This window comes from Primulina eburnea, unplaced genomic scaffold (genome assembly GCF_022965805.1).
Source record: "Primulina eburnea isolate SZY01 unplaced genomic scaffold, ASM2296580v1 ctg932, whole genome shotgun sequence".
Taxonomy (NCBI): Eukaryota; Viridiplantae; Streptophyta; class Magnoliopsida; order Lamiales; family Gesneriaceae; genus Primulina; species Primulina eburnea.
The window spans coordinates 7,509-17,008 of NW_027331692.1; the positions used below are offsets into that span (position 1 = coordinate 7,509).

Below are 9,500 nucleotides of genomic sequence, written 5' to 3' on the forward strand. Positions count from 1 at the left end.
GAGTTGGGAGTCGAACTTGCCATTTGTAGAGTTCACCTATAACAATAGTTTCCAATCTTCTATTGGTATGGCTCCGTATGAAGCACTGTATGGCCGCAAGTGCAGATCTCCTGTTCATTGGGATGAAGTAGGAGAGAGAGCAGAGTTGGGTCCAGAGATTGTTCAGCAGGCAGCAGATGTAGTAGTCAAGATCCGTGATAGGATGAGGACTGCTCAGAGCCGACAGAAAAGTTATGCTGATCAGCGGAGGAGAGACTTAGAGTTTGCAGTGGGCGATCATGTCTTTGTGAAAGTGGCACCTATGAAGGGTGTCATGAGATTTGGGAAGAAAGGGAAGCTCAGTCCGAGATTCATTGGACCATTTGAGATCCTTGACAGAGTTGGAACGCTAGCTTATCGTGTTGCTCTTCCGCCGAATTGGCCGGAGTACACAATGTCTTCCACGTCTCTATGCTGAGGAAGTATATGGCAAATCCTTCGCATGTCTTGAACTTTGAGCCGTTGCAGCTTACTCCGAACCTATCTTATGAGGAGAGACCAGTGCAGATCCTAGACAGACAGGAGAAAAAGCTTCGGAACAAGCTGGTTAAGCGAGTCAAAGTCAAATGGCTCAATCATTCTGAGGAGGAAGCTACATGGGAGTCTGAGCCGGAGATGAGAGATCGTTACCCCGAGTTATTCGGTGAGTTCTAATTTCGAGGACGAAATTTCTTTTAAGGGGGGAAGGATTGTAGAACCCGAAAATCAGTCTACGTTTAAACCATGCATAATTCTAGATTTTTAAATTTAATTGACTCCATTGCATGATTATTTTAAATGCACTTCTTTGAAGTTAATTATTTTATTATTTCATCTCAGTAGTTGATTTTTAGCATTTCAGTTATTTCAGTGAGGCCGGACTGGAGTTGGAGTTTTGAGATAGGATTTAAGATTCGAGAATATTTCCGGGAGTTAATTTAACTAGCAAGTAAGTTCATTTAAGTTAATAAGGGAGGGTGTGAGGATTTAATTTAAGTTGCTTGAGGTGATTAAGAAATAAGCCCATTTAAGTTGCATAATTAAAAGGTTAGCTCACTAAATTAATTAAAGGATTAGTAAGGCCTTTAAGGATTATTAGTTGACTAGATAAACAACACTCCCCATCCATTTTTTAGAAGTGAAATTTCGGCCACCCCTTAGTACCTAGACAATTATTTTTGCCAACCCACATTTGGCCATTCCATGTAAATTTTTAGCATGCTAATCTTTTCAATTATTAACCAAACCTTAATTAGTTAGTTATTAAGCATGATCCTAGCCTTGGATACCATACAATACATCGGTCAAGGCATTCCCAAGGAGATTTGACAAGCATGTGCAAATTTTAAGGAGTGTGGGACTTAGTCTTGAGTTGAGATCCTATATTTGTGGATCTTGCCTCTCACCTTTCCAACCATTTTTCTCCCCACCTCCATAACCACTCCATCACACCCCTCCCCACTGAAATTCAGAGAGTTTGAGAGGGGAAATTTCGTGACCCTCATAGCTAGAGCAAGGGAGAAAAATCCAGCAAGGTAGCAAGAAAAGAAATCGCTCCATCTCCTCCGCGCCGGATCGTCTCATCTTTTCGTTTTCTTTCGAAACGAATCCAAGGCATGTATATACTTTTTCTAAACCTCAATCAAGTCATATTATCAAGTATTTTTCAGTACATGATCAGATTTCATCATGCAAAAACCGAACACATATCAAATTTGTCAAAAGAAAATGCATGAAGATTTTTCGGTTTTTCTTGGGCAGCTTCATGGTTTGCTTTGTGTTGTGGATTTCAGGTTATGATTCGACTCCAGGCTCTCAAGGCTGTTCCTAGACATGTAATAGGATGTATTAGGACCATGTTGGTCCATTCATTTAGCCCCCACCCTTGCTGGAAACCGAAATGACAGCAAGTTCCCCATAGGTGCAGGAAATGGTGTTCGAAAAATTTCAGTTTCTTGTCTTGAGGGTTGGATCTGATCTTGGCTGCTCTAAGGGCTCTTAGCCATGGTTGGATCACTCCCCTAGCATGTCTAAGACATGACTAAGTCTCCATTTTGGTGGCTTGGTCCATGACTCCTCGGTTTTTAATTAAAACATCACAACAGCCCCTCCCCTCTCGGCCCTTCAGTTTTTGGACAGCATATGTATTTCGAGTTTGGTGGTTTGGTATGGATCTTGGTTGGCCTATGGCCCTTAGCCACGGTTCATACCATGCCCCTATATGTCTAGATTGTGCCATGGTCAATCAAATGGCCAATGGAACGATCCGTGACAACAAAACAAGAACAATGTCCGACGCGCAGAATTTGTGCTCTCGGGTGAATCTTTTCTGATGTTTGCTGGATTGGTGCGAATTGTGGCTGGTCTTGTGCCCTTAGCCATGGTTCAAATCATTCCTTGGGATGTTGGTAAGGGTCTCTGGTCAGTGGTGTAAGCCCCAATGGCCGGCGGACTCGAAAACGACACAAGGAAAACAAGTGCGCAGCTGCTGTATTTTTGGACAGCAAGTTGCTGTGTCGGTTCAGAGGCTCGTTCGAGTTCTTGGTCGGCTTTTAGCCTATGGCCTTGGACTAAACAGTGCCCTTTAAGTTAGGAAGGTCATGTTTTTGGCCGTTTGTCATTCGAATCATTTTTGAAGTCGTACGAGAATTTACAGTGCGATGTGCCAATTTGCGCAGCTGCTGGAAAATTTTACAGCAAGTTGCTGTGTCGGTTCAGAGGCTTGTTCGAGTTCTCGGTCGGCTTTTAGCCTATGGCCTTGGACTGGACAGTGCTACTTTAAGTTAGGAAGGTCATGTTTTTGGCCGTTTGTCATTCGGATCATTTTTGAAGTCGTACGAGAATTTACGGTGCGATGTGCCAAATTGACTCTCGAAAGAGCGTTTCTTGTTTTGGCCTCCATTCCACCTAGATTTCGACCATCATAATTTTGGGAGCATTATTTCATTACTTTCAGCGTATTTTAATCATGACTATATGTCGGTTCAGTGTTGGTTCGGGTTGGTTCGGAGTCACGATTAAATACGAAGTCATTAGACGTCATAACCGCATCTTTTGAACGTAAATTGCATAGTTGGTCAAGTTTAAGCTATTGCATATTTTCATGGCACCTTTAGGTTGCAGCGAGCCTGGGGGACGATCCAACCCACTCCAGTTGGTAAAATTACAGGATATTTTCATTATCGCCAGTTAATTATTTTACGTGCATGAAAACAGAAAATGATTATTTTTGAGATTTATGCGATATGGCTTGTGGTTCATTCACTATGTGGGAGCATTATTTATACGGTCGCCAGTGACCGCTCAGTTCAGGTTGGTACCATCAGGTCGCCAGTGACCTATCAGTTCAGGATGGTACCATCGGGTCTTCAGTGACCGCCAGCTCAGTTTCAGGCTCCCCGGTAGTCAGTTACCGATCAGTTCAGCTTAGTGCAGTGGCCACAGGCGTAAAACATAATCTCAACAGAAAATTTTACCAGTTATTTCAGTACAGGGCTCCAAGGAGCAAACGTTTTTACTATGATTATCAGTTCAGTTATGCACGTATTATAATTGCTCAGTACAGATTATTTTCAGCATCAGTACAGATTATTTTCAGCATCAGTACAGATTACTTTCAGCACGTCTCATGACATGATATTTTATCCCATGCATATTTTACTTCAGATTTTACTCGTTACCTGCGATATATGCATGCTGAGTCTTTAGGCTCACTAGACTTGATTGTTGTAGGTATTGATGAGGCCAGGGCCGAGGACGGGGACCAGTGAGCCAGCTTGGGTCGGCAGTAGTGGCACCCGAGGACCTCAGTGCAGCAGTTGTTATTTTTCCGCTAATAATTTTTATCAGTCGTTGGACAAATTTTAAGTAGTTATTTTTGGCAACTTTATTTTTATTCCGCTGCAATAATTTGAAACATTGAACTTGATTCACCTGTGATTTTATGAATGAGACCGTTTAAGTTCTTTTAAAAAGAAAATTTTAAATTTTCCGCAAATTTTCAAAGTAAGGATTTTTGGGACTTTACATCTTCATTACGAAGAGTTAGCGAAGATTCTGTAGTTTTTACTACTTGTTTGAAACCAATTCTTTCAAATGTTCCTAATTTATAAATCATTTTAGATTCTATTTTAGGAATAGTTTATTTATTCAATAAATCTAAATTTTCAGGTAAATCATATTCTTCATTTAAATTGTTTTGAACGGTTTCTTTCACACTGAAAATATTCATTTGAATAAATGTGTTAAATTATTAACCAGACTAATTTCATGGCTCTGATACCATCTGAGGCTTGAAATAAAAGAAGAATCTGATACGTGGCATTGTTTTACCAAACTTTTCTTTAGTGGCTTTCGAACACATGAAAGTTATTATTAAATAATAAAATTAATATTATTTAATATTATTAACATAATATAAAATTAAAAATAAAAAAGAAGATAAATTTTAAACGTAAAGAATGAATTGAATTCATCTTCCACATGAGAGAGAGTCGAGAGGAGAAAGAGGAAAAGAAATAGGGTTTTCGAATTTTCTTTTCGATATTGCAACTTATCGGTTTATCAATCGACGAATCAACTTCAGTTCTGAGATTGTTGACACGAGGTCTTCGAATTGAGGTATAAATTTTATATTTTTGATGGTGTTTGAAATTCGTTGATTTTTGGAATAAATCCGATAAATTTTTAAATCATATAGAAATTGAAGATTGTTGAATAATGTATAATTTTAACGAAGAACAAATGATTATAGTGATGTTATTTTGAATTATTCTCAATTTATTATAATTAGGGAATTTTTATCGTTGGGTTGAGATTGAAGAATTACTTGTCATTTGTTATTAATTTTGATTATATATGCGGTAGAATAACCGACAAGAAACTAAGTTTTGAAGGCGGAATTGAATTATGTTATGATTTCAATTTGATATGTAATTTCAAAGTTTCAAAAGATATTTGAAACTTATATTGTTGATTTTGAATGATATATTGATTGAAATGAATATGTTATTGATGTAGATAGATTTTTATACTCATATCTTCAAGCTACATCGACTGGAACGAAGAATTGAGGTATGTTGTGACAGAGTAACATACGACGTGTATCTATATCATATGATATATGTTGATTGATTTGATTGAGAATATATGTCTATATCCCTTATTTTTTGAGTTGATGTGGCATACATGACATACACGTTGAGCTATGATCTTTGGATATTTGGATACCTTGATATGATTGGATTTGATTCTTGGGTTTGTGAACACGATGCTATGTTTGGCATTATGTGGCCCTTAAAGCATAGTCATTTGTGGCCCCGGTGATTGATTGATATTTGGGATTTGATAGCACTTTGTTGACGTTATCATACGAGTATCCCTGATTGAGGTCGGTGTGTCAGGTCGAGCATTGATTTGATAGCGATTTTTTTGATTCTGACATGTGTGCTCAGTGGATCATGAGCATTTGACCCGATACCTCCATGACATACATGCATTGCATATCATATATCATTGTTTAGATACTTGTGGTATATATTGTGGTTGTTTCAGACTGAGCTTTGCTCACCCCAGATGGGGCTGTTGCTGTCTTTGTATATGGATAATGACAGGTACTCCAGGATATCAAGAGACCGGAGAGGGTGTTTCTGGAGGAAATCACAGTTGAGCTGAGGTTTTATGTTTTTCCCAGTGTATATATGTATCAATATACCGGGGTATGTCCCGAGAATAAGAGTTGTTTATATGTGATTGGTTTTGATTTTGTGTGGACATATTTTGTGATATGAAATGAAATACTATTTTTAATATTCAAACAAGATATTTTGAGCCTATTGTAAAGAAAATTTTAATTTTTTCCGCTAAAATTAATTAACCTTTATCAAATTACATTGATATAACGATTAGGAGCTAATGGCCCCACAAAGAATCTATGTTTTATATTATTTAATTACTATTTATTGTTTATGTTTTATTTATTTCTTTAAGCATTATTACATCCTACTTATAAGTGGGAGTTTTGATTTATTGTTGCTATATGTTACACTAAATTTTTGGAACCATTTAAATGTTAGTTTGATATTACAAACCATTTAAAGTGAATACCTTGATTTATTTTATATGAATATATCGTAATATTAATTTCTTGTTACCATTTAAATGTTAGTTTGGTTTTACCAACTATTTAAAGTAGATGTCTTGATTTATTATATATCAATATATCTTAATATAAATTTATTGGTACCATTTAAATGTTAGTTTTGGCAGGGATCTATTTTAGGTGCTCGAAAAGCAACGGAAGCTCAAAATTTCGGTTTTGCAAGAGAAAATCGAGCACCACATGTACTAGTGTGTAGCAAATACAAAAACATAACAATGACATTCATAGGGTGTTAAGATAATTACCTATCAATCTCAAAGATTGATGTAATGGCTCCAACTAAGGTGTAAACAACTTAGCTCTTGAAGGGATGAGTTGATCTACAAGCTTCCTCCTTTCCTTCAAAATTAGGCCCACCATTTGCTAGGTAGATCCCCTCATTAGAAAAATAGGAGGATTTTTCAAAGAGAAGTGTAAGGATTCCTCAACAATTGAAGAACAAAAATTAGGGGGAAAAGCAAGAAGATTTCGGCCAAGGCATGAAAGAATGAATGGAAGGAAGACTAGTCTTGGTAGTGTAAAAAGCTAAAACCACTTTTAGCATGCCAAGCCTTGGAGATTGAAAAAGTAATCTCCAACCCTTCACCTCCCATGCATGCAATGTTATTTGATTTTTTAAACAATTAAAAATCCATGTACTTAATTTAATTATCTCAAACAAATTTGAGACTAATTAAACATTACTTGAATTTACTCAAGTCACTAGTTGAATAATTATTTTACTATTGGGCTCTACAAGACCCAATATGATTTAGTTAATTCAACACTTGAATTAATTTAATTATTTGGACTCTACTAGGCCCACTAGTGTTTAATTGATTCAACACTTGAATTATTTTAATTTAGTCCATAATAATGTTTATGAAAATCACAATTTTCAAATACATTATTTATTTGGCCAACTTTTAATTTAGGAACACTTCCAAAAATTAAAAGTTACATTTCCCTCATAGAAGTCATACTTCTATTTTTCCTTATGCTTATAAACTCATTTATAAGCCGTTCAACACATTGAACTATTTTACTTCTCAGCGGGATCTAGAAAGCTAGTATTTGTGTGGCCCTCAATGGTTCATTGATACAACTAGCCGTGGGTTCACATCTCCATGTGATTCGGACTAAACATGTCCTTATACGAGCATACCTCAATTGCTCCATTCTTAATTATCAACTCCTTGATAATAAGAACGTCAGAACTCAAGTCTGATAGTACTCAACCAATCATGTTAAACGCCTAGCAGCATCGCTTACATGATTCCCTAGGTATCAAATGATAGTGACTGCAAGAACCATTCAATTATGGTTTGCGTACAGTACGGTCCCTTCAACTCATATATCTCGACCGATTCGACAACCATTGGTTTATCGAGAGTTGTCAATGAATCGATACTCTGTGTCATGTCGTAGTTACATCGATGGTGTAATCTATGAAACCCCTTTCATAATTACCACCATACTCTGATAAGAGATTTCATACTACATACACATAGGATATCCATACCCGAAGGTAAGCGGTGAATCCCCGACTACAATGCATCGACTCCTATATGTTTCGACAAAACACCCAACCTTGCCACCTGATGACCCCATGAGAGTCGGTAAACACGTCAAAGTGTAATTTTAGCACATAGAGTCTAAGTGTTGTCTCGGGTCATAAGGACTAATGTTGTAAAACCATAAACTAGGACTTTTCCACTCGATAAGTGAGAACCACTTGGAAAGTCCTTTATGGAGGGTTGTTCAGTGCACTCTACAAGGAGCACCTATCTGCATGTTCGGACATCACAATGTCCCCAACCAATGAAACATGATATTCACATCGCATATACTAGTCTCGAACTCGAGCTGCCTATATCCTTCTTAGCGGCGGCTGAATAGACTAGGAACCGTTTAGAATATACAGTATTACAAATATGAGTTTCATGATACTCATAATATGAGCATTTCGTATTCTTTCTACTATTTGTATATTCAAGGTCTTTATCTTTGCAACTAGCATGGGTATACAGATAAAGAAGTGCCAAAACAATAAAATTCAAATATTATTAAAATAAAGATTGTTTATACATAGAGTTTCATTGTGAACACTCGGACAACACTTGGCTCGACGTTCACCTACTCTAACAATCTCCCACTTGCACTAGAGCCAACTACCCATATGCTTCAAACCCATCGATTTGCGATGCTTCTCGAACAATGGTCCAGGTAAAGGCTTAGTTAGCGTATCAGCAACATTATCTGTAGAGCCGACTTTGTCAATCGTGACATCTCCTCTTTCCACTATGTCTCGGAGGATGTGGTACTTTCTCAGTACATGTTTGGACTTCTGATGAGACATCGGCTCCTTTGCTTGAGCCATGGCTCCCGTGTTGTCACAAAACACCGGGACAGGAGCAACTCGATTAGGAATGACGCCCAACTCTTGGACGAAATTCCTTATCCAAACAGCTTCCTTTTCTGCAGCTTATGCAGCAATATATTCTGCCTCAGTGGTGGAATCAGCTGTACTGTCTTGCTTGGAACTCTTCCAAGAGACAGCAGCACCATTGAGCATGAATATGAATCCAGAGGTTGACTACGAGTCATCGATATCGCTTTGCAAGCTAGAGTCGGTATAGCCTTCAAATTTCAGTTCCCCACCCCCATAAACCAAGAACAACTTATTGGTCCTTCTCAAATAGTTGAGGATGTCTTTCACAGCTTTCCAATGTGGAAGACCAGGGTTCGATTGATATCTACTCACTACACTTAGTGCAAAAGCCACATCAGGACGTGTAGATATCATCTCATACATGATGCTACCAATCGCAGATGCATAAGGAATGCTTGTCATCACCGCTATCTCTGCATCAGTCTTGAGAGACATTGACTTGGATAGGGACACGCCCTGACACATTGGTAGATGTCCTCTCTCGGACCCATCCATCGAGAACCGCTTCACGATGGTATCAATGTATGTGGACTGGTGAGACCAAGCAATCTTTTTGATCTATCTCTATAGATCTGTATTCCCAATACAAAAGATGCTTCACCCAAGTCCTGCATCGAGAACTTACTCGCTAACCATATTTTAGTTGATTGCAACATTCCTACATCATTCCCAATGAGTAGAATATCATCAACATAAAGCACTAGGAATGTCACAGCACTCCCACTAACCAAACTCTTATACACACAAGGTTCCTTAGGATTCTTAGTAAAACCAAACTCTTTGATTGTACTGTCGGATCTGAGGTTCCAACTCCTAGATACCTACTTTAGACCATAAATAGATCTTTGAAGTTTGCATACCATATGCTCACTTCTGACAGATGTAAACCCT

General features: G+C 37.9%; 1 long non-coding RNA gene across 1 annotated transcript; it reads left to right on the top strand.

The window, feature by feature from the left end:
• The first annotated feature begins 1,040 nt into the window (after positions 1-1,040).
• On the top strand, positions 1,041-3,950 carry LOC140822575 (uncharacterized). Its single transcript, XR_012115990.1, has 2 exons — positions 1,041-1,632; positions 3,751-3,950. It is a non-coding gene; the product is annotated as an uncharacterized lncRNA (long non-coding RNA).
• The last annotated feature ends 5,550 nt before the right edge of the window (positions 3,951-9,500 follow it).